At 38.4% G+C, this 26,968-nt stretch overlaps 1 protein-coding gene across 6 annotated transcripts in view; it reads left to right on the forward strand.

Annotated features, from left to right (window-relative positions):
* The window catches only part of PTPRK (protein tyrosine phosphatase receptor type K), a 412,555-nt gene that overhangs the window by 344,626 nt on the left and 40,961 nt on the right, over nucleotides 1-26,968 (forward strand). The window lies entirely within an intron of this gene.

Here is a 26,968-nt window from a genome sequence, read left to right on the forward strand (position 1 = left end):
GTTGCAGGTGGCGGATAGATGGACTTGAGACTAGAAAGCACACTTGGTTAAACCGTCTGTTATCCTAACAATTATTTCCAAGCAGAAGTGGAAATAATTTAAATGAAGGACATGACAGTTAATTTTCCTAAGAGCTCTGAATGTTAGCTAGACATAGGGGAGGGATGATTTGAGGAAGGCACGTGTCTTTGATAGCAAGCAAGGCCCAGGGCTAAGGCTGACTGCATAGCTGTGAGAATAAATCATATTGACCCTACATACAGCAGGTTAATCACATACCACTCACTCAAATATGCTGTTTCATCTTGAAATTAGGACTTAGTTGTTCTGCTTGTTGTTATCTCTTGCTTTGACTGTAGTTGTAGCCATTCATTTTGGTTGCTTGATTGTGTCATCATGAGAGTTGTTTGATAGTCTCTGGCAGCATAAACAAGAAGGGAGCTTACAAATGCTGAAAGGGTACTCTGCAGAGGCCCAGCACTACTTACATTGTCTCTTTCTAATTGCATGTTGATATTCAGTGTAAAAACAACTTTAGATATGAGCAAGCAGGCATTTAAAGACTGCAGTGGCACATCAGCACCATTTTTTCAATTGCTTCTTTCAATTTAAAACTTGTTCCAATTAAAAGCTGATGCCTCTAATGAGGTAGTAGCAACCAAACGTTTTCTTGAGAAACCAGAAAATAAAATGTAGTTCTCAAGATGTGTTAACATTTTCGTCAAGTGAGGTAAGCTAATAAAAAAACGGAACTTAAAACCGTGAGCTAAGTCTTCTGTGAAAAGTACATCAGCATTATCTTCCTTATGTTTACCTGGCAAGATTAAATGTTTGAATTAAAATATATTTGCATAAACAAATATTTATGTACCACAAGCCTGTATTGCTAGGATTTGAGTCAAGGGAGAGTCTTGAAAGGCTCAGAAATTACTTAAAATATTACAGGAATGAGGAAGTGGAAAGCAGTGGTCTCTCATCATAAATTTTCTGCATAGTAATAACCAAACAGGGAAGGAATTCACCTGGCTTATGAGGAAATAATTTTTTACTTAACTATACTCAGTCCATTGATCTCGAAGTAATGTTCACAAGAGCAATAGTCCCGTGGGTGATTGTTTGTATGCCTTCCTCTGCTGTAACAGTCAAGTTCACTCCAGTGGCTGTAGTCTGAAGGAAGGGGGAAATGAGTAGCCGGTTTCTTACCACCGTGCCATAAATCTTGTCTTTACCACTCTGGCTAAAGACGGGCTTTCCTGAAGTAACTGCATTGCCTGATGTATCAGTGCTATACTCCTTGAATTTGGAACTAAAACCTGAAATATTTTCTCTAACTTTATTTTAATTGATAGGTGGGAAATGTGGAGGGAGGCAACATTAGGAGCAAATGCTTTCTGTTGCTCTGAAGGAATGCATTTAATAGGACATCATCGCTTCAAAGTCATAGAGATACATTCATGTCTTTTAAACGAGTTATACTGGTATTCTGAATAATTTTTTAAAACCTGATACTGAAATTTTCTCCCATGTTTTCATTGTAAAAATAATACCACAATTTGTTGTGCTTGAAGAAAAGTATACTGCATATATTGGTTTATGTATGTGTTCATCTGGTTATGCTGGCGTTTTTTCATAGCGTGTACGTTTGCTTTGACCTAGGAGACATCTGGTTACATTTGTAATATATTCATAAGGGAAAAGAGGACTGTCTTACCTTACCTAATGCATCCCAGTAAAGCAAACATAACCTTTTAAAATCCAGCGAATTGTCTAAACTATGTATTCAGTTATAAAAGTAGTGTGTAGTTCTGTGTCATCTTCTGTGACCTGAAGCAGCCTACAGCTGGCCAAACTGAATCTTGTCATGAACACGTTGAAAAGGCATTAAAAACCATAAAGACCTGGCAGGGAAGGGGGTGAGGTAACAACATTAAAGGCGCATGTAAAAGCAAGAAGAAATTTCCCTGGTAGTGAAGTTCAGTATTACCAGCAAAGGTATTCTCTCATTTTTGTCTTATTCAAGGGTCTGGTGTTATCTACTACATATATTCACACCGCTAAGATGTAAAGATAGAAAAAGATATGGTAGTAATGTCATGGTTTGGTGCTTGAGAAGTTCATGTCCTTGAAAGCATAACCTTGATAACTTAACTTTCTTAGATGCATTATTTCCCTGACTAATTTTTTGTTTGCTTGGACAGTTCCCTATTAACATAATTTAAATGTATTTTAATGCTTAAGGGGTTTTGAACATATCATTCCCATGGGTTGCCTTCTACTTTTGAGAACTGATGGAATAGTTTGTTTATTGGTGTCAAGGTAATGAAAGTCAGCAAATTTTAATTGAAGCACTCATACTTTCCAGTCTGTGTACTCCAGGTGCAATCTTCTCATGCACTTTTGGTAACAAAATGCACTGAAGTGTGAACTCATCTAAGAGATCGTGCCAAATCATGACTAAAGTATGTTGCTGCTTTTGGTGCGTTTTGAAAAAATGTTTTTAGAGTAAGCTGAGATGCTTACTAATGTCTAGTATATTAAAATACACAGAGTAAATTCTTCATGGAAGCGAATATTGGAACAGCACCATATTAAAAAGTAGTCTCCTGAACAGTTCCTGCATACTTGCAGCTGAAGGATGAATGTCAGAGTGATTCTTTGATGGCCCTGTTTTAGTGTAATAATAGGATTCCTTCTTTATCTGGACACCCAGTTGCACAAAGCTTGTAATAGTTTAATGGCATTGTGACTTTGCCCTTCTGCAGATTGGACTGAATTGGCCAAGAGCATCCCAAGTTATTTAATGTGGCGAGAGGGTATGAAAGTTGCACACATATACACAGTCTGTTCACATAAGCTTTGATTCTTGAGGAAACCAGGTTAAAAATAACTGCTTGTCACAGTTATTCCTTGGATACTTTTAACCAATATTGCCTTCCTCTGTCAACCTGAATTCCCTTCCCATTCAGATCCTCTTAGTAACCAGTGATCAGTATCAATTTAAAAAAAAAAAACAAAAAAACAACCAACAACAAACAGTTAACTTTCTCTACCTCATTATTTTTCGAGTCTAGGTAGTAGCTTTACCCAGTCAATAATAATCTGGCTTCCCACACATAGTAACTGAAGAAGGAGAAAAAAGTCGTTTTCTGAAGTGCAGAGAAGAGTACAGGGGCTGAGGTAATAGGTCAGATTTCCATTAGGAATGGGAAGAAGGCATTATGCTAGAAAATGTGGGTTTTTGACAAAAACGTGTTACATATAATTTCCTAAAGAAAGTTCTCAAACTTCCTGAAAAGTGATTTGGGAAGGCAAAGTTCAACCAATCCATAACATTCTCATGTAACGGTGAATACATGATAACGTAACCTGCCCAAGAAAAGTATTGACACAGGAGTGTGTAAAAGATGCACAGTTTCTATAGCATGTACTTCAGAGTAACACACGATGTTGGTGACTGATCAGTCACATCTTGGAGTCGACTTTGACTGTGTAAAATTCTGAATGGCTTTCCACTTGCACACAACATTGGCATTTCATTTTACAGTCTAAAATGTTATCAACTGCTGAGGGAATGAAACTAGATTAACATGGTCAGAGAAGAGTGATGCTTCAAATTATTTAGCATGTAAATAGACATTTAAGAGGACAGAAGGGACAGCAGAGCTGTTATTAAGCAGTGAGTATATGAAGCTGACATTTCTGACAGTTTTTAGGCTGCCAAGTTTGGGGCTAATGCTGATTTACATGTATTCTTTTGTTTTGTTTAGGAGACCAGAGAAAAATACTGAAAATTTAATTAGAAGTAATCTACTGTGGCAGTAAATAAAGAAGTGGTGGGCCTGGCAGCTCTGTCCCAGAGTAGTTGGAAGGAATAAATGAAGTCCAAGGTTTCTCATTCTGCATTTAAAACATGAACTTCATCACCTCCAAAATTATTTTCCCTTGTGGTTTTCATTTGTATGATTAGTTCAGGCAGTGTAGAACCTCTGTGTCTCTGTGCACGTTTGGTTCATACAGATGGATGAAAATGCCATTTGAGATGATGCGCATCTGGAAGTAATTGTGAAATAGCAGAAAATGACTTTTTAATCTGATTTGAGGAATAAAAAGGTCTGGGTGGTAACATTTCAACTGCAAGTGTGCATTTAGTCCACCATCATTATTGCTCTGAATTCATTCCCACAGCAGTTGGGGATTGATCCAAAGGCCTTTGATGTCAATGGAAGTCCTTCCACTGACATTAATGTGCTTTGGATTAGGTCTTTAGAAGTCGTAAATCTGTCTAGACCATAATTATTTCCTTGAAATTGTTCCTGATGATGTTTCTGCTTTAGGGAAATTTGTGAAAGTCAAATCACCTCCTGTAGCAGGATGCTCAAATATGTCTGCTACTGATTAATGCACAAATGAAGGGAAGATGTCAGATGTTAAATGTATATGAAACAAACTTTCTCTTATGTTGTTTTTATGTTTGGATCAATGCTCCTACAAGGTCTTTTAGCCATACCATCATAATAGGCACTGGAGGCCTAAGTGGCAATATAAATTCAGAGAAGAATGCAAGAGTTGCCTAAGTCACATCTATCTTTTCACTCATTCACAGGAAAAAGCTATTAATATGTTTAAACTTCAGTGGTCTTTTGCGTAACGTCTTTTATCTCACAGAGAGGAGATGTTAACTGACTTGCTGAGCTTTCCAAAGGTGGCAACAGGATATTAGCATGGCATATTTTCCTCTTTTGTATGTGAAATTGCAGTAGCTCACTGAGCAACCACATCTGCTAGTTCCGATAAGTGATACCTTTGGTTGTAAGTAAAAAATTGAATGATCTTTTGATGGAATATTTGATGATGGTTGTAAAAAAAGCAGTTTGCTGAGGAACACCTCCATATTTCCAGACACAAAACCTATAATGTGGGTATTTCTGTATATGTGCAGAGAGTAACAAAGTCATGGAATTCAATTACAGAAATTTGATTTGAGTAAAAAGGAATTCAAGGTAACAACATAATTTATTAGGTGAAGCTACCTGATTGATATGCATGGGACAACAATTTTCAGAGGACGTGTTTCCCATTCTGTATTATAAGGCACCAAAGAGAAGTACCCTTTTCTCCTTGTTGCTTGGCATGTCTAAGAAATAAGGGGTATCTCAGAGTAACAGTAAAAAACTCTGAATTACCTAGTATTTTTTTATGTTTAAGACATGGCCTGAGCTGAATCATTTTTTTTAACTATATCTGAAGATAATTTTGATCAGAAGTATTTTCCAGTTTCTAGCCCCTTTCCTAAGTCTTCAGGATTTCAGGTTTATTACTATGTTTTGAAAGAGTAGTTGACTGCTTTTGAAAAGAAAAGTTTCATGGATGAGTAAATCTAGTAAATAAAATGAGTAAATCTAATTGCTTTACTAAAGAACTTTATTTTTAAATACATGGCTTAATGAATAAGTTTATTACATGCAAATATTCTTATTAAATTCAGTTTGGTTCTGAAAGTTGGCTATTTTAAAATTCATAAGTTTTTAAGAGGAAATGGTAATGATAGGTATGTTTCAGTGTTTTTAAAAAAATCAGCCATTGGAATGACGAAATTTTGAGGGCAAAGATATAATAAATATTAGCTTTTCTTGATTTTGAAATGGTTCGATATGTCTTTTGGCCTAGATAATTAACAGATTATTTTGTGCAGATGCTATAAGCAGATTGAAATCTTAAGAACCTTAAAGAATTCCTACAGAATAAGAATTTTAAAAGTAAGAATTTAGGTAGAGGATTCCATTTAAATATTAGAGAATGAATGTTGGTAAGTTACCTGCTCTAAGTGAAGGGTCAGCATCTTGGCATGCTTTTGAGCAATAAAGCTGCTCACGGTTTACCTGGACAGGAAGGACAAGCAGGAATTTATCTCAGAAAAGAATGATGCCCAAGGAACACAGAAGGACTTCAGCAACATCTAAATCAGGAATGTGCTTATTGATTTTTATGAAAACCATTTATGGCCCTAAAATCAGCATCACTGTGTTTCTCTGTATGTAATCAAATGCTTTTAACTAAATGAAAAGAAGTTCCACCTCATTGTCTTGAACATTACAAGGGTTTATTAAACCATTTGCTTGTCATCTCTGACAGCATGCTAAGTGAAGTTCTACAGCTAGTCATCTAGAAACAAGGAGCAGCATTGCCAAGCATAGTAGCACTTTCCAAACACTGTCAAATGTGTTGCAGAGCAAGTCAGTATGGTTGATTGGCACTGCTGCCAAATCACTCGAATACAGAGATTGATGCTTTGTCAGCTGTGTAAGGAGACAAGGGCTCTGAAGTTTAGGAGCACAAACTGCTTTCTGCTCTGATGGGAAGGTTTGTGTGAACCACTCTATTTCTGGAAAGATCCTGGCCAGAAGGGTATGCAGACAGACATTGCAGGAGGGACAACTTTTCTAAAAATCATGTGGTTATCGCACATCTGTCTGTCAGAGCAGGAGGTAGTTACAGACACTGTTAAAGAGATTTTTGTAGCCAGGTAAATTCAAAGCATAGGGAACAGAATTACAACCCTGTGTGTGGTTTTCAACACTATTGCCTTTGGAAGGGTGTGGAGGCTCTAGTGCAAATTCAGCAGTCTGAAAAGGACTGGGAATATTCTCCGTGCTTCACATGATGAAGGTTCTCGATCAGGATGGACTCCCAGAAAGCTTTGCTGTCAAAGAGGTCATGAAACAGATTGCATCCTTTGCCGCTTCTGATTAACATTTACTTTGTTGAGTCAACAGGAAAGGTAACCACATTCAATACCATATAGATGCCAGAATGTTTAACCTGAACATTAAATCAGAGGTCCCATATCTGCTGACTTGTGTTACTTGCTCTTTGCTGATGACTGAGTATTGGTTATTCATATATATGTAAGCAGACTACATATTATTGACTGTTTCAGCCCCTCTGCCAAGTGGTTTGGCCAGACCATTAGCATAGAGGAAAAAGAGGTCCTGCTCTAACCTTGCTGTGGTGGAAAATAGCCTGAGGCAGTAGTCTGCACTGACAATACACTACTGAAATTTGTGAGAACAGCAATGCTACTTCAGCAACATACTTTTTCCAAAATGCCACAGTTAATAGCGAAGTCATGCAGGGAACAGCAAAAGCCAATACAGTATTTAGGACATTAAAGCAGCATGTCTGAAATAAGAGACATCTGGATTCAAATAAAAGTAAACATCTATTGTGCATTAGTTGTTGCCACTCTTTGTAAGGCTACAAAACTTGGACTGTTTATGGTCTCCACATCAAGCATCCAAACCATTTCCAACACACTACTTTCATGCCCTTGCTGCCATAAAACTACAGGATGTTACCTTGAATGCTGCAATCCTACATTGCTGTCACATTGTCAGCAATGAAGCAGGATTACAGGATGCCCAGTTATGCCAGACCTAGTTCTTATGTTGGACAACATACTGCCAAAAGCAGGTTTTCTATGGGCAGTTGAAATGCAGAGAAAAGCTCAGAGGTAGCATAATGAGGTGGTTAATGGGCAAGTTTAAGGCAAATCCTCAGTTATATAAGATTTTCTGCTCCGGCAAAGAATAGGTGCTTATGCCATCATAACATGCATATAAAGTCAGAATGGTGCTATATGGTATAAGTGAGGGGTCCTCAAACTACAGCCCGTGGGCCGGATACAGCCCCCGAGGGTCCTCAATCCGGCCCCCGGTATTTACAGACCCCCCTGCCCCGCCCCCGCCGGGGATTGGGGGGGAAACCAAGCAGCCGCAGATGGCTGCCTGCCACTGCATCCGCGCGCCGGCCCCCTGGTTAAAAAGTTTGAGGACCCCTGGTATAAGTGAATATGGTAGCAAAACAAATTATAAGCGTGCCTCACAGTATCGTGAAAATGGGCATCTTTCTGGGACAGTAAAACCAAGTCCTGATATACTAGTGGAAAACAGGTGTCATAATCACTCTCTTTCCATCCTTGGTGCAATTATATTTCTGACTTCGCCATTTTAAAGGGCTACTTATGGAAGATGTAAATCATATATTTTGTAAATACTGGCACAGGTTGCCCAGAGAGGTGGTAGATGCCCCATCCCTGGGAACATTCAAGGTTTATTCAAGGACCGCAGGATATGGCCCCTGTCACTGCTGAGGTGGGGTCATGCTGCCAGAGCAATAGAGCCTTGATTGCTACAATTGCTCGTTCTGAGATCTGGGGAAATTAGAATGTGTTGGACAAGGCTTTGAGCAACCTGATCTCACTGAAGGTGTCCGTGCTCATTGCAGGGGGGTTGGACTAGCTGACCTTTAAAGGTCCCTTCCAACCCAAACTATTTGATGATATGAAGATACATTTTTTGGTACATCTTTTTTACATCTTATTGTTGGGACCATTAGATAGTGACAGGAGAAACAATTGTTGACTATTTGCTGGAACTGTTGCAGGAGTTTTTGCTATTATATCCATGTTTTTAACAACAGTGAAAGGATGAGTCTTTTTCCGTATGAGAGAGAGGGTAGGATTCTACAATTACTGTAATTGGCATTCAAATTGCCTCAACATATGGAAGGCAGTTGATTTGCACAAGTAGAGGCATTTTTTAATGTGAACCTTAATTTTTATGTGCACTAACACCATCCAGATTGTCTGAATTGCCTGCTTGTTTTGTTGACCCATTACAATAGAAAATATGTAGTGAAGCAAATCTCAAATTAATCCCTGATCTGTTTCTAATTTCTCAGATTTTGCTGAATTCAGACTGTCGTTCCTGTTTTGAAATGACAGGGCTGCATTCCCTAGAATTTTGTAACAGATTTTATAAGGACTGGTAATTCAATATGCTGACATTATTTTCTGCAGATGTAAACAGATTTTTTCATAGTTCTTTAGTGTTTTTCACTTCTGCTAGTTCATAAAGATGTAATCCTGAAGGGCTTAGTATCTGATATTATTCCAAAATTTGGAAAGGTTGTCAGCTAGTTCCCATTCTGTTTGAAATCACTGAGCCATAATGTTTATACATGAATTTACATCCATGTGTTCATCTTTTGTAGTACTTCCTTTTGTACACCTAATGGAAAAGGGGTACCATTCCTTGCTCTGGTTGTAAAGTTTTTTAAGATACTGGACTGTGAAATTTGGCCACCGGGTGCTTCGTCTGCTCTGTGAAACCTCTAGAAGAAGCTTCTGTCCTCTGTATCTCAGATGTGATCAAAGATGATGATTGCTGTATGTAAGAATGCATTTAATTTTCTACTCACACATTTACAGAAAATGTTGCTATAGATATCAGATAGGAAGGTTGATTTTTTTTTTTCCTGATTACTGTGTTTATTGAGGAATATATGTCACAAGTCCCCACAAATAGCCATCAGATATTAACCATCAGGGTTAGAATGGATTTGTGATCAGTAACTTGTACTGCAGAGCATGCCATTGCTGTTACCAACCGCTTGCGTGATTCAGCCTAGATCATGCACTAAAATGGGAAAGGCTGGTGGCTATTTGCAGCAGTCACTACCTATTTGTAAATCTACCAAGTTCTTATTTTTGCTTTTGAACAGAATTTAGAAGCCCTCATTGTCTGTAAGTAGCTGGCAGTTTAGGGACTGAGAGATGGCAAACTGAATCTCATTATATGCTTGTCCAAACATGAAAGCTGGTAATCTGGTTGCCTTTGTCTAAAAGGATATTGCTTACTCGGCGTAAGCTCTGAAGCATGATGCTACTTAGCCAAATCAAGTAGCTTTACTCATATGGATTGAATTCATACTGAACTGAAGAGTTTTCTCGGACTCGGAAAGTGAAATAGATTTGTGCATGAGAATTGAGCAACAGAAGCCATAACTTCCTGGGCGTCCCCTTCTGAGCAGTGGTGGTGAAATTTATTCATTTTATACCCTTGGAACAGAACCAGCTGAAAGTACTTTTCCAGATCATTTCAGGAAGCAGACATCTTTTATACTTTATTTTTAGTAACTCATTCAAGGAATCGTTTTGGATGAATGCAAACAATTAGGTGAAACAATTTGGTTTGCTGGAGGAGGAGATCTGCAGTGCTTGGGTAGATCATAGTGTGGCGTAATAGATGGGAGGTATGGAGTGCTGCAGTGCTTGGAGGACAGTGGGTTGACTTTCAGAAGCTCAGCTGAAAGAAAGCCTGTTTAGTTGTTCATGGCAGGCCTCCTGAGTCGTCTTCTGTTTGTGATCAGAAAAGCTCAGCAGAACCTTTGTTCTTCGGAGACAGCACAGCTGCATTGTGTTTCGAGTGCAGTCTGAGGATCTGGCACTTCTGGATATAACGGCTGACTGCCGACCCAGCTGTTGGACAAGAACCTGATGGACTTTCATATGAACTAATGCCTAGAACTTGGAGGAGAAGAGGAGCAGCCACCTGGGTACTGTTGCTGCCTGAGCCTACAGCAAGTGTGTGCTGCCTCGCCTGCTGCCAGCCAGCCCGTAGAGGGGACAGACTGGGCAGATATGCAGCACGTTGTAGGTAGTTGGGCCCCGGTCAGGGACCCGACCGCAGGATATGGCCCCTGTCACTGCTGAGGTGGGGTCATGCTGCCAGAGCAATAGAGCCCTGATTGCTACAATTGCTCGTTCTGAGATCTGGGGAAATTAGAATGTATCCATATGCTGATCAAGACACTTCGCTAGTATGTCAAAACTATAAAACCAAGTGACAGCTGCTTTTTATCAAGTGATAAAATTTCTTAAAATATTACTCCTTCCACATTTGAGGTTTTTGCTCAACCTCTCTTCAAAGCAAAACACATCAGCTGTATGGCATACTCCATTCACTGGTGTATGGAGGCTCCTTGAGCCCTACCCAACACAGAAGTGTTTAATCAGGCTAAATTTTGTCATTGCCATACATGGCCATGATATAAGAAGAAATGCAAGATTTGCAACAAATCATCTTAACACTTGTTAGGCTAAAGGGGAAATATATTCATGGAGGATAAGCTGACTGTAAGTCTTTTATCTTTTTCTCTCCCTTCTCAAAACATAGCTACTCCCTGTTTGAACACAGTTAAGGTAGTTGGAACCAATTTGTACGACGGTATAAGTGTATGAGACAGAAACATATACGAAACATCCCTAAACCATAAGCTTCTCATTTTTTATGAGAACAAATACTGTCAGTCATTTTCCTATCCTGCTGGTGTTTGTATAACATTAATTTTGAGAACTATGTGATCTTTGTCTCCTGATTGAATGTCTAACTAGAGGTTTTACAGCAAAGTGAAAAAAAGATATCATCATCATGAACACTGAAAAATACTTCATCTGTAAGCATAATGGGTAGCTTGTGAAATTTACAGTCTCGCAATTTTTACCTTGGTTAAAAAAACTTTGAGAACTTGTTTCCGGTTTGGGGTAGGGCATATGAAATATGAATGCGTGCTTTCATGTTCGTGCTGAGGCCTTTCCACTGTCTCTTCCATTTTGTTATTATTACTGTCCAGTTTAATATGAGGTATTCCAACTTTTCTGGTGGGGAGACCTTTTTTAAGGAGAAAGGTCTTGGTTCCTCTGTGATGTACAGCATTGCCTTTGCTAGTTGTGCCTGTGCTGTCTGCATAGTGTATCAGAGCTGCTTTTCTGCAAACAGCATAGCTCATTTCTTTAGCAGCACAGTCATACAAAAATTAATATTTTAACTTTCAGCAAGCAAACAATGGCAAATGAACAAGTGTTCAATTCACAAATCTTGCCCCATTTCTCTGTGTAGCTATAGATTTCTGTCTTGGAACCAGGCATCTCATTGGGATCAGAGTGTGAGATTTTGGTTGGAGGATTGCTCTCCTCTGTTTTTTAACTATGGAGTAAAGGGAAGAAATGCAGATATTTCATCTGTATAGAGTAAGCATAGTTATTGCAGTTGTGTATATGTTTGTTAAAGAGTAACTTGCAAAAAAAAGAATAACCAAATGGTTTTTTTCTATGTTCTGAGGACTTTTTTTCATTTTAAAGACTGGCTTTTATTCCACATACTCAATTTCTCTACTATCCTCTAAAAATGTGATTATTAGTAAATTCCCATGAGTAGTGTTGAAGGAAGATGCTGTCTTAGGGATATTCTAAGTTTTTCAAGACAAAAAGGACTAGGTATCAGAATTATTATTGATTTCCAGTCACTGTAAAGTACACACACATCACAATAAAGGTTAAGTGCCTAGAAGAATGTAAAAGAGCAGAGACTTTAAGTAAAAAGAAATTCCAGATTAAAAAGAAATCAGATTAAAGTAAATGCAGTGAACTACTTTCTTTATGAGTAAGTCTGGAATGTTTTCTTATACAGCTACTGTAAACAGGATGTTTTCTCTTTTTCTTCTTAATGCAGACATGAATGCATCAATATTTAATTTGACCACAAACAGTATATTTTTTGCTTTTAACCCCAAATATATTTCAGACTTTGTGTGTTTTTATAACGATGATACAAATTTATAAATCCTTAATGCCTTTAATGCTGCCCATATGTTGTGCTGAAATCCTTAGGAATCTGTAAAAATAAAAATCAAGAAGATAGTTATGGACTCTGAAAGCTGAAAACAGACCTAAGCCAGTCTAACAGCTAAAGATTTGTCAGCTGGATCCTAATGCTCCTAAACCTTTAGCATAACAAATGCTGCGTTTGAGAACTTATCCCATTATATCTGGGCATCTTAAATCACTCCACAGAAAAAATATAAAATAAAACAAAATAAAATGCTCTACGAAGGCATGATCTGGCATCTGTGCTTCTGCCCCAAGTGCTGTCCTTCTGTGCCACAATCAGCATGAGCTGTTCTTAGGTTTATGCTTGTGGGCATATGGACAACTGGAAGTCATTTGGAGATGTCAGTTGTCCTCTTTTCTTTTTTTTTTTTTTTTTTTTTCTTTTACCCTTATCCACTGTGAATTGCTAAGGATGCTGCTAGTTTTACTCCAAAGCAGTATGCACTCCGATTGCTTCATGTGTGGTTTTGAATTTCAGAAGCAGAGAGCAAGACAAAGCCATTCTAAGGACGAGCGTGTGTGCATATACAGGTATCTTCCACCAACAGAATAGAGAGTTGATTCCTCAGCCTGTGCAAAAGCTCTGTCTCAGGGTTTTACACACACTTGCCCCATACCTGCCAAAGATTAATCAGGCAGAAGCAATTGGAGGCTCTCATCAATGTATAGACTTTCCATGCCCATTTGAAACCCAAGACTTTTAAAAGCTAGGGGTCATTACTAGTTCGGAGGCTACCCTGCCCGTGGGACCAAGAAATTCTGCTAGTCGGCCTATCTTTTGTTGGTAGCCTTTTGTTAAGTGACAATTGCTTTCCTCCTTTCACAGCAACTATTCATGTTGCTGGGTTTTGTTTTCCCATCCACTCATAGTAAACTGATGCACCAGCACAGCATTATAATGAATTTCTATTTGGTTAGGCAAAAGTTGGATTATCGTGAGTAATCAAATTACTCCTCTGGAGACAGGATTTCTAAGTGAAGTGATGAGGTGAAGCGATTACAGCTGTAACCCTTACAAGCATAAAAAGATGTGTTATGCTAATCCTTTGTGAATGGATTGAATTGAAAGTGAGGGGAATAAAAAAGAATGCTCTTGGAAGAAGAAGGGGGTATGAAAGGACTACTGTGTCATTTATTCCCTTTTCATTCATCCTTTGTTGCTATAGAGAAAAAAAAGTAGTGGTAAACTGGAGTGCTTTACCTTTCAACTCTGTCATTCAAATCATTTAATCTTAAGCTGCCTGAAATACTGTGTAAAAAAATCAAGGCAGGGAGAAGTAAGGAGGAAGGATAGGTACAGTGAAAAGAAATGTGTGGGGGAAGTGCCAGTAAGTGTAGGTTTTAAGATTTCTAGACCTGGTATGACCTTATCTTACTTTACTGTAAAACCAGCAGAGTGAGGAGGGGGAAGAAGACACTGCAGAAAGTAAGTTATGCCAAACATTGCCTTTATCTGCAAACATTTATAGCTCAACTGTGAGGTCCTTGTTACCCCTAGGCTTGTTTATTTTCTGTTTCAGCTTTTTTCAGCTGTAAGATAGGAGTGTTCTGTTTCAAATTAATACCTGAAAAGACTTGTAAAGGCTTAGCTAGAAGGAGAGATGGCATGCAAATTACAGTGTAGTAATTAACTGAATAGAGCAGCATAAATATGTTTTCTTAATTGGAGAAGAAGAAATAATTTACTTGGTTTTAGTTGACCAACCTGAATAAAAATGGCCAATGGTGTAAGTTGTTTCTTCTTTTGTTTTGTTTTGTTTTTTAAGATTTCAGGTAGTTCTCATTGTTGCTTTTTTTTTCCCCTTTCTGTATACTTTTTGGAGGGTGGGGACATTGACCCTGGCCAGCAACCAAGCACCCACCCAGCCACTCACTCACTGCCCACCAGCAAAACAGGGAAGAGAATCAGCTAAAAAACTAATTCTTCTAGGGCTACAGGATGAGGAATATGTGGCGGCTTAAAAAATAAAAAAAAAATAGTTTTAATTGGGCTGTTGCTGTCACTGGGTTTTCAATCAGCAATTGTAATTAAAGTTTCCTAAATATTAATGGCACTTTTTACCAAAAAGTCAAGATCAGTGTAAGATGGTTCAATGCAATGAAACTTCTTTTGAATTTACAGTCACTAAGTAAACATTAAGTCAATGAGCTGAGTAAGAATGAAATTTAGTTAGTGTATTGCTATGCAGTAAAACATTTCATGTATCCTGCTGTTTCCTGAAAAGGGTTTTATAAGCACTCAATAAACAGATAGAAAATTGATATTATATAAAAAAATCTTTTGGTGATGGAACTGATTTAATAAATACCTGCAATATCTATGAATATTTAATAAAGTGGGGTTTTGTTAGTAGGCATAAATACATTTTGCTGTAAATGAATGAAAATAAGTTTTTTTATGTGTGTGTATTGTTCTGCTGGGAGCTTAGAGCCAATACATCTAACAAATTGTTGGAAAATTTTCCAGTAGGTATTGCTTTTATGTAAACTGAAAGTCCTTAAATTGTCATCTTTATTCACTACGGTTCATGAAGCAGAAGACAAAGAGACTTGAAATAAGGGTTTTCTTTCAGTAGTTTGTATTAAGATTGGTTGAACTACTATTCCGTTTGTCCATCCGGGCTAGCCCTGCTGATTTCACCTGCAGGTCCGCTCTCAGATGCATATGGAGTTCTTTGATTTTGCAGGTCTCAACAGTAGCTGAAGGTACAGAAGATTTGAAGCAAACGAAAACATTTTTAGTTTAAAAATCTGTTCACGCTTTCTAAAAAACACCTGTGTTAACAGTACTAATAACAAAAAAAATTAAAAGGAAGAAATGGACTCTGAAATTTGGTCCTTGCTTTGCTTATATTTAGGCTTAATCTGATTTCAAGTCATTTATATGGTCAGTGAAGATTACTTTAAGAAGTAATTCTTTATGCTTAGGAAAAATTTCAGGCTTAAAAATCTTATAAGAAGCATTAAGAGTATAGAAACAGCGCAATAGTTTGAAACAGGAATTGATTGATTTGGAGGGGGGGAAGGCAGTTGAATGATGATGTTTGCACTGGTATTTTTCTGTCAAGTAGGTGACACCACTTCCCTCACTTCAGTGACGTTGGTTAGTTTGTTTTTACCTGCACAGTAAGAAATCAAAAGGAACGTATTTGCTACAACTAGAGTTGAAGACTTAGTATCACTGACCCAAGATAATATATATCACAAGGAGGTTGATCTGTAAATCACTCCGTGCAGATTTGACAGTGCATTTCAGTCATGATTTGTAATGCTATTTACGTTCTCGTTCTGCCCATCTCACAAAAAGGCAGGCAGTTTATGCAGAGTTATATGGTACTTTTGTGTGGTGGCAGCACATGTAGGAGTTCCATTGCTGACCAGCACAGGGAATGGCCTTTCTAGAGTGCGCAAAGTAGTGTTTGTAAGAGGTCTGGGATTCTGCCTTTGGAAAGAAGGAAGGAATGAAGCCATCTCTTTTGCTCACAAAGATCCACATTTGGGTTTGCTCCACTTTTTGTTGGCATGTATCACTCAGATTCATGCAGCAAGGGAGCAGAATTCAAGTCCAATGTAAATTGACATTTACAAGCAAAAATTATTGATTTCATAAAAAGTCATTTATTTTCAGTGATAATTTTAAACACTTTCTATATCAACCATAATGATTTCTTCTTTTTTTTATGTATTTTATGCTCCCTTTTTTTTATTTTCTTTTTTGCTGGTTTTTTTTTTCAATTTTTGTTTTCCTAATACTCCAAGTCTTTTTTCATTGTGTTTTTCCTGTTCTCTGCATGTCTGTTTTCCAGACCCTTTTGCTTTTCATTTCTCATTTTCCTTGCCACGTCTCTGTATTTTGATTCTCCTGTCAGACCTAGGGCAGCTCTTTTAAGACAAGCTGTCTTTCTGCTGCTAAACCCTGAATCATCCCTCTTCTATATCCGCACTCTTTCTTACAGCAGGGTTTCTCCAGCCCTGGTGGGGGGCTGGGGAGAGGGCCACAAGCAAATGAGGGGAGTGTTTCAGGGAGGAAAGCAATCACATGCTATATATTTGTTTACCCAGTATGTAGCCATATTAATAGCAGCTTGAAAGGGTGCTCTTTATCCCTTCTCTCAGTTAATGAAACGTCAGCTGATCCAGATGCTTTCTGGTAAGCAAGGACTGGCTCATCTAATGTCTCTTCTCCACTGGGTTGAGAGGCAGTACCTGAAAAGCAGTCTTCATTTTTATAGGCAATCAGTGGTCGCTGAGATTCTTTCAGCGAAGCAGAGCATGAGCTTTTTTCTTAAATACTCAGGGCCATGTGCTTAAAGCTAAATCAACTCTAAAAAGTGCTTGGGAGCCAGCTCCAGTTGAATCTCAGGGGGGTGTTTTTGAAATTGCAATAGCCTTAGAAAAAAAGCCTCAAACGTGAATCTCAGTGAAATACTGAAACCGGAAGAAATACAGAGTTAAAACTGCATTCCTTGCATTTCAGAAAATACTGCTTCATGAATTTATTGACTTATGAGAACAAGGCAATAATAACTACTTAGAGTGATGAGATTAACAGAGTCTTAGTTGGTGTCTTCATGTATGAAGTAGGAATCTTGGAATAATTCAGGTTGAAAGGGACGTCTGGAGATTACCTGGTCACACTCTTACTCAGAGCAGGTGCAGCTTAGTTGGATCTAAATTGCAAGTTAAATTAGGTTGTTCAGGGCCTTGTGAAGCAGAGTTTTTAATGTCTCCAAGGACAGAGATTCCTCTTTGGGCACCTGTCCCGGCATTTGACCACCCTCATTGTGATTTTTCATTGTGATTTTTTTTTTTTTTTTGTGCACCCCTATGCTATCTGCTTTGTGATTTCCCTCGTTGCAAGTTGTGTCTGTTGCCCCTAGTCCTTTTCCTGTGTATCTTTCCAAGCAGAGTCTGGCTGTGCCTTCTCTACATCCATCCATCCATGAGGCAGCTGAAGATGGCAACAACATCAATTCTCTCCTTCCTCGTTTTCTGCAAAGCTGCTTTCTGCACCCAGGCTGTACTGTGTTATGGTATTACCATGCCAAGTACAGGGTGTTGCACTTGTCTTTGTAGGTGAAAGAAGGTAGAGTTATTTTCCAGAGAATGTCATATGTAGCTGAGTGGAATTATATCAGCCCCAGTGCAAGATTGAGAGCACAGAATCAAACATTTATTTTTACCAGTAAACACCCTATGGTCTACAAAATTGCATGACTAGGTCCCTTCTCCTTTCTCAGTGCGGTAGTGGTAGGTGTATTTACCCCTAAGTGATCATTGAGATAACAGAGACTGTTGACCCTTAATACTTCAGATTTTCTAATATTTATGTTTATTGCATGGTAAAACAAGTTAGTGTTATGTGTGATTTTAGATCAAATTATATTCTGTTTCTTGCTTTTCCTTTTCAGCATTTTTACCTGCTAAAAAAGTGATAAATATTTACCTTCTGAAGTGTTTTAGTGATCAAAAAACACCTTTATAGTTTTCTTATGAAGTTTAATGTAATACCAAGGTTTTTTAATTTTGGTTCAGAAATACTTTATTATTCTCCACTTTGTTTCTTAAATGCTGGAGGTATGCAAATAGTTTTGTATTTAACTTTACTTTGGGGATTTTTTGTAAGTAGTAGACATGACGATACAGGATTGCTTTATGTTTTCATGCAATAATTTCTAGCCTTGTTATTACACAGAATCAGGCAAGAGGACATCTTATCTGGAGACATTGTCATTGCATTGATGGGCTAATGTTTCTTTTCAAGCACTTTAACAGTACTTTTGATTTATGAGAGGTGCTCATTCCATCTGAAATTCATCCGTATTGGTGCTGCCTGAATATGTCAGGGTGACTTCCTCTACCCAAGTTTGAAAATTTTGGCTAGCTGTCTCTAAGAAAGCTGATGGATAAAACTGCCTGAGTTTTAAGGAATACGAAGCTGAAGTGAGTCATTCATTAAAGTCATATCAAGTTAGTCACCAAGGAGGTGAAAAATGGCTTTATTTGAAGAGAAGAAAGGCCATTTTCACTGTGGACAGTCAGGAATACCTGCTTATAAATGGGAGCTTGCGCTGTGGAGTAGCCTGTGTGTTTCAAATTGCAATTCACATTTTGCCGAAGGGGCAATTTAAATGAGATAACATACAGATGTGTCTTAGCCTGTGTCTCTGAACAATAGAGCACTTTGTTTTCATGTCAGTCAATGTTTAGTTCAATTTTTTTCTTATTTTAAAATGCAAATTTGTTTTTGCTTGTTGTTAGGCAAAGCTTGTGTAGATATTTTTGCCACCTCATCTGCAAGAGTTCTTGGCACTCCTTCAGTTTAAGGTGATTTTCTCTTCCAAATCAGTCACATTTTAATCAGATCACAACTGACTCAAAACCTTAAAACCGGATTTAAAGCATAAATACCAGTACAGTAATCTTCTTTGCCAGCAACCCATTACATAAATCATAATACAACATTTGCATGTTATAGTTGGCTTCATTTATTTTGACTTCCATGTGAATTTGAACCTTTGTTAGTAGTATTCTTTTTTTCCTTTGGTACAGTTGTATTTTCCTGGAGAAGCTAGCTGGGAAAGCAACAGCCCAAGGCATATCCAATACAGAGCAACTGATTTCATCCTCTGGATAAAACCAAGTAGATGCTTCACTACCCACAAAACATGCAGCCAAGGGGGGCCACAAATCCACTTTTAAACTGATACTTTTTAGTTCTGCATACTACTTTTCCTACAGCCTGGCTTCCTTCTGTCAGAGTAAAGCTTTTTGCAAGTAAAAACAGATTCATCTTTACTTTTTATGAACCACTGTAATACCAGATATAAAAAGTTCATCTAACTTTAATCATGGAGGATTTGTATTACATCTCGTTCCCCCATCACAGTTTTGTGTATTTACTTGAATAATGGAAATAACAGCAAGTCCTTTATTTCTCTGAGAAGAGAGAAACTGATTAGAGTTTAAGGTTTGAAAGCAACAAGACTTCTGTATGAAAAGAGAAAAATGTGAAAAAGCGAAGACAAATGTTCAGAAAGTGGCAATACACATTAACAGTCTTTCTTGCAGGCATGTTTCATCCTGTAGTCTGCAGGGCTGCCACCTCTGCCTCCTGCCTTAAAGTTTCTTTGAAATACTAGTAATATAGGAATATGTAGAAAGAGAGGCAATGACACAATATGAAAGGCTTTTAATGTCATTACAGGTCCTGATTTGAACTCGGTCGTCAATGGCAATCAACCCAGAGCTGCGAACATCAATGTGGTTTTTTCCTACCATTGTCATTGCATTAGCTGCATGTTGTTGCAGTGCCATTACAGCTGTGTTTCTAGATGTCAGATGTGGTAAACAAGCCTATAAACAGGCTCGTGACTTACACAGGGTTTAAGGCTTAGGTAATGTATTTGTGTTGCAAATGGTTGGTGTAGCAGAAGATGTCAAAGCTTTCAGTCAGCTAAAGGCTGTTGCCTTCATCTCGCAGCTGGTAGACTAACATGGATAAGCACCGCCGCTTTGATGTTTCAATGCAAAATCGGGTGGCCTAGCTTAAAGCGCTGCCATAAGACCTTTCAGATGTATTTGGATAAGTAGATTTAGGAGCGACTGCAAAATTAGGGTAATGACTGAGACAGTACTTGCAGCCCACTGCAGTGTGTGGCTGGGTGATACCCAGCTGGTTTGGAAGAGGATATTTGCCTTTCCTTCATGCTCCCAGATCTCCAGTTGTTTGGATACCTATTAGAGCTAAGGAGTTCAGGAGAACCTCGAGAGTGTTGACCCATGTAGCTTTCTGAGAGTGGATGCTCTTCAGATGGGAAGATTTTAAAGAGAAGGAAAGCTTTCTGCCATGGGTGTTGCACACTAGTGTATTCTGTGTTGGTGCCCAGCTAGTCCAGCGGACTCCTGGAGACACAGAATCATGTCAGGAAAGTATGATATACCTGAAGAAGTTGCAAAAAAATTCTCTAGATGGAAGAGTAGAGTTCATGAGAAAGCATTTTTCTTCTTTTGGGAGATATATATATATATTTTTACTCTTTCACTTTATTTGAAAAAGGACCAAATTTTACAGTAAACAAAATATTGAAGACTGGCAGTCATGACAGTAAGAATCTGGGATACTAATAACAGCTGATGGGTGCTGTTAAAGACTAGGTTTTGCACTGTTACAAACTCTTATCTACATGGGTTTGGAAAAACTGGGACCTAACTCCAAAGGAAGAATTAACCATTTGTTTTCTTGTAGGGGATTCTGTGTATTTTCTCAACTTTTGCCATTCTGAAGGGCAAATAATAAGTGATGGGTGCTATTAAAGACTAGTTTTAGCACTGTGTAAGGATGAAGGAAAAACTATTTCAGTTCCTCCTCATTGCCTTTGTCTTTTGATTCTGTCCTCAGTGTTATTAGCACTGCATTTCATCTAAGATAATTTTTCATCTTGGGAGTTTCTGTGTTTTGAGCTAGTGTGAGTGTAGTTTGGGTTGCGTTTGCAGTTTTGTGGTGGAGGAGAGTTGCTTCCTTCAGTGTAATTGCACAGGTCTGCAATAACTCTGCAACTCCTACGCTACCAGTAAATTCTCACTTATGATTTTATAGTTGCTTAAATTAGCAGAAGTTATTCACAGAATATTATTTTCAATAAATATAGCAAAATGGAACTTCAGACATTTGAGAGTAATATTTTTGCCCATAAACCATGTTGTGTGCATATATAAATGAGAACGCTCATTATAATGTACTTTGTCTGCTAAACTTCTTAACTGTTACCTGGTGGAAAGGCACATAAAGATGAAGTATTTTGTATATTTCTTACCAAACACTGATAGTAATTTTCTTTTCAGGTTTAATTCTGAGCTAACAAGCCATATAGGAGTCATTGTCAAAACCAGAGTATTTCTTAATGCAGTGTTCTGCATAGCTGAAATTTTATAACTAACATGAAGTGAGAATTTATTTTTTAAAATGCATGTTTTCAAAAGCAGGCTGTTTGTTCAGACTAAAACTTGAAAGTTGATTAATTTGTAATGTGGCCAAAAAGTAACACTTTTTTTCCTCTCCCTAAAAAAACTTCATAAATGATCTCATTACCAAAAGGCTGGCTGGCTTTATATGTTCTCAGGAAAATATACTACAACAGGTCTGACAACAGACCCATTGTACTTAGGAAGTAATCGCAGTGACTTTGAGAAATGGTAACAGTCCATCCAACAGGTCATTGCTAAATGGTTGTGATCAGGTGGCTCAGAGGGTTAGGGGACCATTCTCAACCAATAGCCATTTCCAGAAGATCAGGGAGAAAGTGGCTTAGATATCGTTGTTTCAGTTCATACTTTACAGCATGCATGTTATGTATTTCTGCAACTTTTTTTTTTTTTTTTACATACCCTTTCAGGGTCTGTTAGTGCACATGCAATGAAAAACTTGGTTTGAGTCTTTAGATCTTTTCTTCCATATTGGCTACTGAAAGAAGTGCATCAAGTGGCTCCAAGAAAGTCTTACTGTGAAAACTGATTTTTTTTCCAAGACATAGAAAATTAACCAGATTTCAAAATAAAAGTAGATTGCATTAGGTATTTCTCTCAATTTTTCCAACATTTCAAACGTTCACCTGTTATGGGATGAGATGTGGTGTTTTGAAACAAGTATATAGTATTGTCCACTATTTATATTTTGAGGGATCCTGTAGCTTTCTAAAACCTGAGTTCTCACACAGATTAGGATTTTTTCAGGGTAAGTCTCTAACTTTTGCACTGTTGGTGACAATTTTGAAATGGTGACCTGAGAGGGAACTTGTAATATTTTAAAAACACAGTGCCAAACCCTTGAAATACAGTATTCCAATTCCTGTCAAATATTTCTCATTTGTTTTGAAGATAAGGGAGGCCAGAGGGAGAGGGGAGAAAAAAAGTTGTCATGGATTTTTAAGTCTCAAACAGACTAATGTATAGACACTAATTATCCATGGAATATATTTCCGGTGCATAAACCAAACAACATCATTTGTTCTGTGCTTTTTGGAGTTGATGGTTCCCGAGGCAAGCACAGCTCTGCTACCTGGACCTGTCATGGGCCACAGCCAGGAGGAGCCTCCTCTCCCTTGGGCAGTGCTGCTGCAACACGGGGAAGGGACATGTTCCTCTGGCCTTGCAGTTTGCTCTTTGCTTGGAGAGGTGCCTTTTCAGAAGCCTTAGCCCACATTTTTAATTTGTGTCCTGTTGTGGTTAAAACAGCTAAACTGGAAGCTGACAGTGTAACTTCAGCTTACACCCCTGTGTAAAATACTTCGTCACTGTCGCCATCCGCATTCACCCAGAGCTTTTTGTGTCCTGGGGGCACAGTTGCATCACTGAGCTAGCACACTTAAAGCTAGCTTAGTTATCTCTACCTAAACAGCTGTTTCTTGCATGACGATGGTAACTTGCAAATCAAAAGCCGTACAACAGCTGTAGATTATAAGATGCACATTCCCTATAGCTGAATCCTATCCTTGCCATACTTTGAAAGACAGTGAAGTGCCTACAAAGTACACACACAAGTAGAACATCTTAGTGGCAGGAGAAATGCACTGAAGGCCCTAGTCTGCTCTTTCAGTGTGACCTGTGGACAGCAGGGCAGAGTGCTGCTGGAACATTGTCTCCTCAGCATTGTTCCTGCTTTGGCTTTCTTCTTCTGCACATGTCCAAGGTCTCACAGCTAGTGAGGTAAACGGATTCAGCAATTTCTTCACTTGATACTTCTGAATCTTTTAAGGTCAACTCTTTTATAATTGGTTATAAATTCATGGATGTTACTGCTTGCAGAGTAGTCGTTGTGAATTTAAATTGCTTCTCAGTGGAACATTGCAAAAGTCCTCATTAATTTCAGTTTCGGTCCCTAGTAGCAGCAGACACTTGGTTCACCTGATTCTGTTTTCCTTGTAGTTTCCTACCAAAGTAGTACCACTCAATGGACTGATTTGAAAGTTCCGGAGAGTAGTAAAGATGGGGTTGATTTTTTTTATTATATATGATTTAGGTACACTTGTGAAGGCTTAACAATACCACTCAGGAACTGATGATTTTATATAAATGTATATAATATACTGGAATTTCCAGGTAGCATTCTCATTATTATATGGCAAGATATGCTGTGCTAGTTGGCTTAATTAATTAAAATGCATATGAATATTTATAAGCTGCATTTTCATAATTTAAAAAAACATCCAGTAGCATAAGCTCAGGATATTTTTCTGTGCTATCTGGAAGCAGGATCTGTGAGCAGGTGTTCACAGTATAAGCTGTTTACCTGGTACCATATCTGCATGCAGAGCCACCTGTGGGACTTCCTGTGCTTAACTTCCATAGCATCTCATACCATCCCAAATCTGACTAGAGATTAGCCTGAAGCTATATTTATTTCATTTTGGTACATAAGCCATCCTTTGAGAGGGATGCTCTTTCAGAAGCTCTTTCAGAAGGAGCTGTAGGGGCCCATGAAACAGGTCTCTATCCATTTCTGTGGCAATGACCTTTTATGTAGAGAACTAATTTTTTTCGTACAAGGGCTTAACTTGTAATAACACAAAGCTCTGGGGCATGGAGGACCCCCCCCTGTTAGGCATAGCTGGTAGTATCTGTGATGCCTCCCCATTTCCTCCAGCGAGGGACACACATGAGGACAAAGATGGGTGCAGTATGTTGCAACACAAAGTGAGGCAGCAGATTTTACCTACGCATCACCTCGCTACCCTCCTCTTTTAGGACGGGTGTGCAGAAGAGGCTGGTGGTGCCGGGCAGCCTGCTTTTCACCAGCAGAGCCTGTTAAATGCTGCTCCTTGGGGCAGCTGCGGACCCTGGTTACCATGGCGACAGGGATGCACCTGACACTTCAAAGCACAGCTCAGGCAATCACGTTTTTGGTTCATAATCAAATAGAAGTTTTCTTTTTAATAATGCTACCCTAAAAAGCTGTAATTTAGAGTCTTGGAAGCAACAGCTTAGATTACCCAAACTCTAGTGAATTTCTGGCGTGCCTTCATCTCCCAGAAGCTGTACTCCGAGAGAAGAAGCTCTTCTGGAAGATGTAGAGAAGGGAGAATTGTGGGGATTCCTTTCCCTGTAAATGTATCTCCAGCTTTCAAGCTCAAAAAGAAAATCTTAGAGAGGCCAGCAGCATACCAACGTGACTCACATGCGGACATCTCTAAGACCTCATGAATCATGTGCATTGCTTGCTGGAACAAGTTGCACATCTCCTCTCCCCCATCCCTGCAAAAGCACATTCAAGTGTTTTCATCAAATAGAATCAGCAGAGAATTTGGGGGTTTTTAACATAATTAAGCTAAAAGGGGTTACGGATCTTCTCTCTCTGAACTTGAATTAATTAACTTTCAGACTTCTAAAAATTTCCTTAATTGCACAATGATTATCATTCTAGCAAAGCAGTAACAAAACTGATGGAGATGGAATGGTCTTTCTGGGTAGATGATTAAAACACAGGGCAGACCAGTCTAAAAGAAAATATTCATCAGAGAATCTTGCTTAGTTTCTCAAAGAGCCCTTTTCTCAGGTGGTAGACTGACATATCTCCAGAGCTGGCTGGAACTCCAGTTTCATTTGATGTTATCCTGATGTTACTTTGCTTAGCTCATTCAGACATCATTCCAGGTTTTAATTAAAAGTTTTTGAATGCCACATAACAAAGGTGCAGAACAGATTATCTTGAGCAGAGCTATTTTGAATATCAAGCTATGCAGCAATAACATCAGTTTGTGAGAATTCAAAGATTTGCCATAAACAGAAATTAACGTTCAAAGAAAATGCAGTATAATAAAATAGCAGCTTTAATCATGCATAAAACAGCTTCTTCCCTTGCTCACACAAAGGAAACCCAGCATAAAATGCTGTGAATGTTAAGAGAGTCAAATGGTGTGGTGAGAAGGTTACGTATAATATCGTGTTCAGGACTTCTGATCTAAAAGCTGTGTTTTAGAAGGCTGGCTGTTCTCTAAGTGGTACCATACAAGCAGCCCTGTGAAATCCTATCAGAATCTTCTGCTTGAAGAATTTTGTTTGGATGAGCAAGTAGAATGTGATTATCTTGATTCCAACACCATCTCCTTAGGAAAGTATAGGTGAATAAATTTTGTGCTGAATCTCATAAATTCTCTGACAATTTTGCAAGGTTGTGTGTAAATTCTGAACCACAGAAGGAAGAAGACAGGAAAGCAGTATGTGCCACTACTGGATTCCTTATGCCACAGTCTGTTAAGAATTAAGTATGAATACTATGCATACACTCAAATTAGAAGTGGGTGTTGGATTTTTAGGTGTATTTGATTAAAAACAATAATAAAAAAGAGGAATTAAGTACATCAGGAAACTGTGAGAATAAGATGGAATCTACCTCACTAACTGTTTAGGTTATTACTGTCCCTGAGAGTGTTAGCAATCCTAGCCTAATTTAGAGCTGTTCACAGCTGAACTTCATGCTATTGATCATAGAAGTCAACTGGTTGAATATTGTCCTTTAGTTTCTATGAAAACAAGGAAAACAAGTTTATATATGGTACCTGTTACTGGCAATGTGCAGAGCCAGAATCACTGGATTGAGTTGTTTTATGAACTTTGTGAATGGGACTGTGGAATATGATTGCTGTTACTGCTCATTAGTTCAGAAGAAAGGGGAGTGGATAAGTTGCTAAATCCAGTGTTCTCCTACAAATCTAGCTCATAAATCTTCTGTGTATGCAGCTGTTTTTATGGGGGTAAAAAATGTAGTTAACTCTCAGTTTCAGATGAGAAACTCTTCTTGCAAATTTTATGCAAAATTGGTTTGCACTGGTTGAAAACTGTAGAATTATCTCTTAGACTTACAGGAACAAATTGTGAAAAACATAGTAATATGCATGGATATTGTAAAAATTAACACTTAATTGAACATCTATTAGAGTAAGAACTGGCCAGAGGAATGAACAGCCAACAGAGTCCATTTTCATACGATCATCATTCTGTTACCACACAAGGTGGTTCTTCAAATCAGTAAATTACCTTTTACTTTTTTAATTACTGTAGCTCTCCAATTTAGAGAAAAGGATATTGAGGGGGACCATGTCAAAGACTTAGAGAAGTCAAGGCAGATTACATCAGAAGGTCTTCCTTTGTCCGCTGATGTAGTCACTCCATCATAGAAGGCCACTAGGCTGGTTAGGAAAGGTTTGCCATTGCTGAAGCCTTGGTTAGTTGAGTTGCTAGCTTTGGCAAAACCAGCAGTTCAGCCTATAGAAGAACCAATTCAGAGAAAGAAACATCCTGACAATCTTGTAGTCTAGAGGATAGAAAAGGCATATTCTCAGAGTAAGCAGAATTTTGCTTGCTACTGCAGTCCTTGTGCAATCAGCAACCAGGAGACACTGGTTTACGCACATAAGTTTAACCCATAGGTTCAAGGTTTCTGTGGTTTTGTTCTTTCATCATGTA

Source organism: Falco cherrug, chromosome 6, assembly GCF_023634085.1.
Source record: "Falco cherrug isolate bFalChe1 chromosome 6, bFalChe1.pri, whole genome shotgun sequence".
In the NCBI taxonomy this organism is placed as follows: domain Eukaryota; kingdom Metazoa; phylum Chordata; class Aves; order Falconiformes; family Falconidae; genus Falco; species Falco cherrug.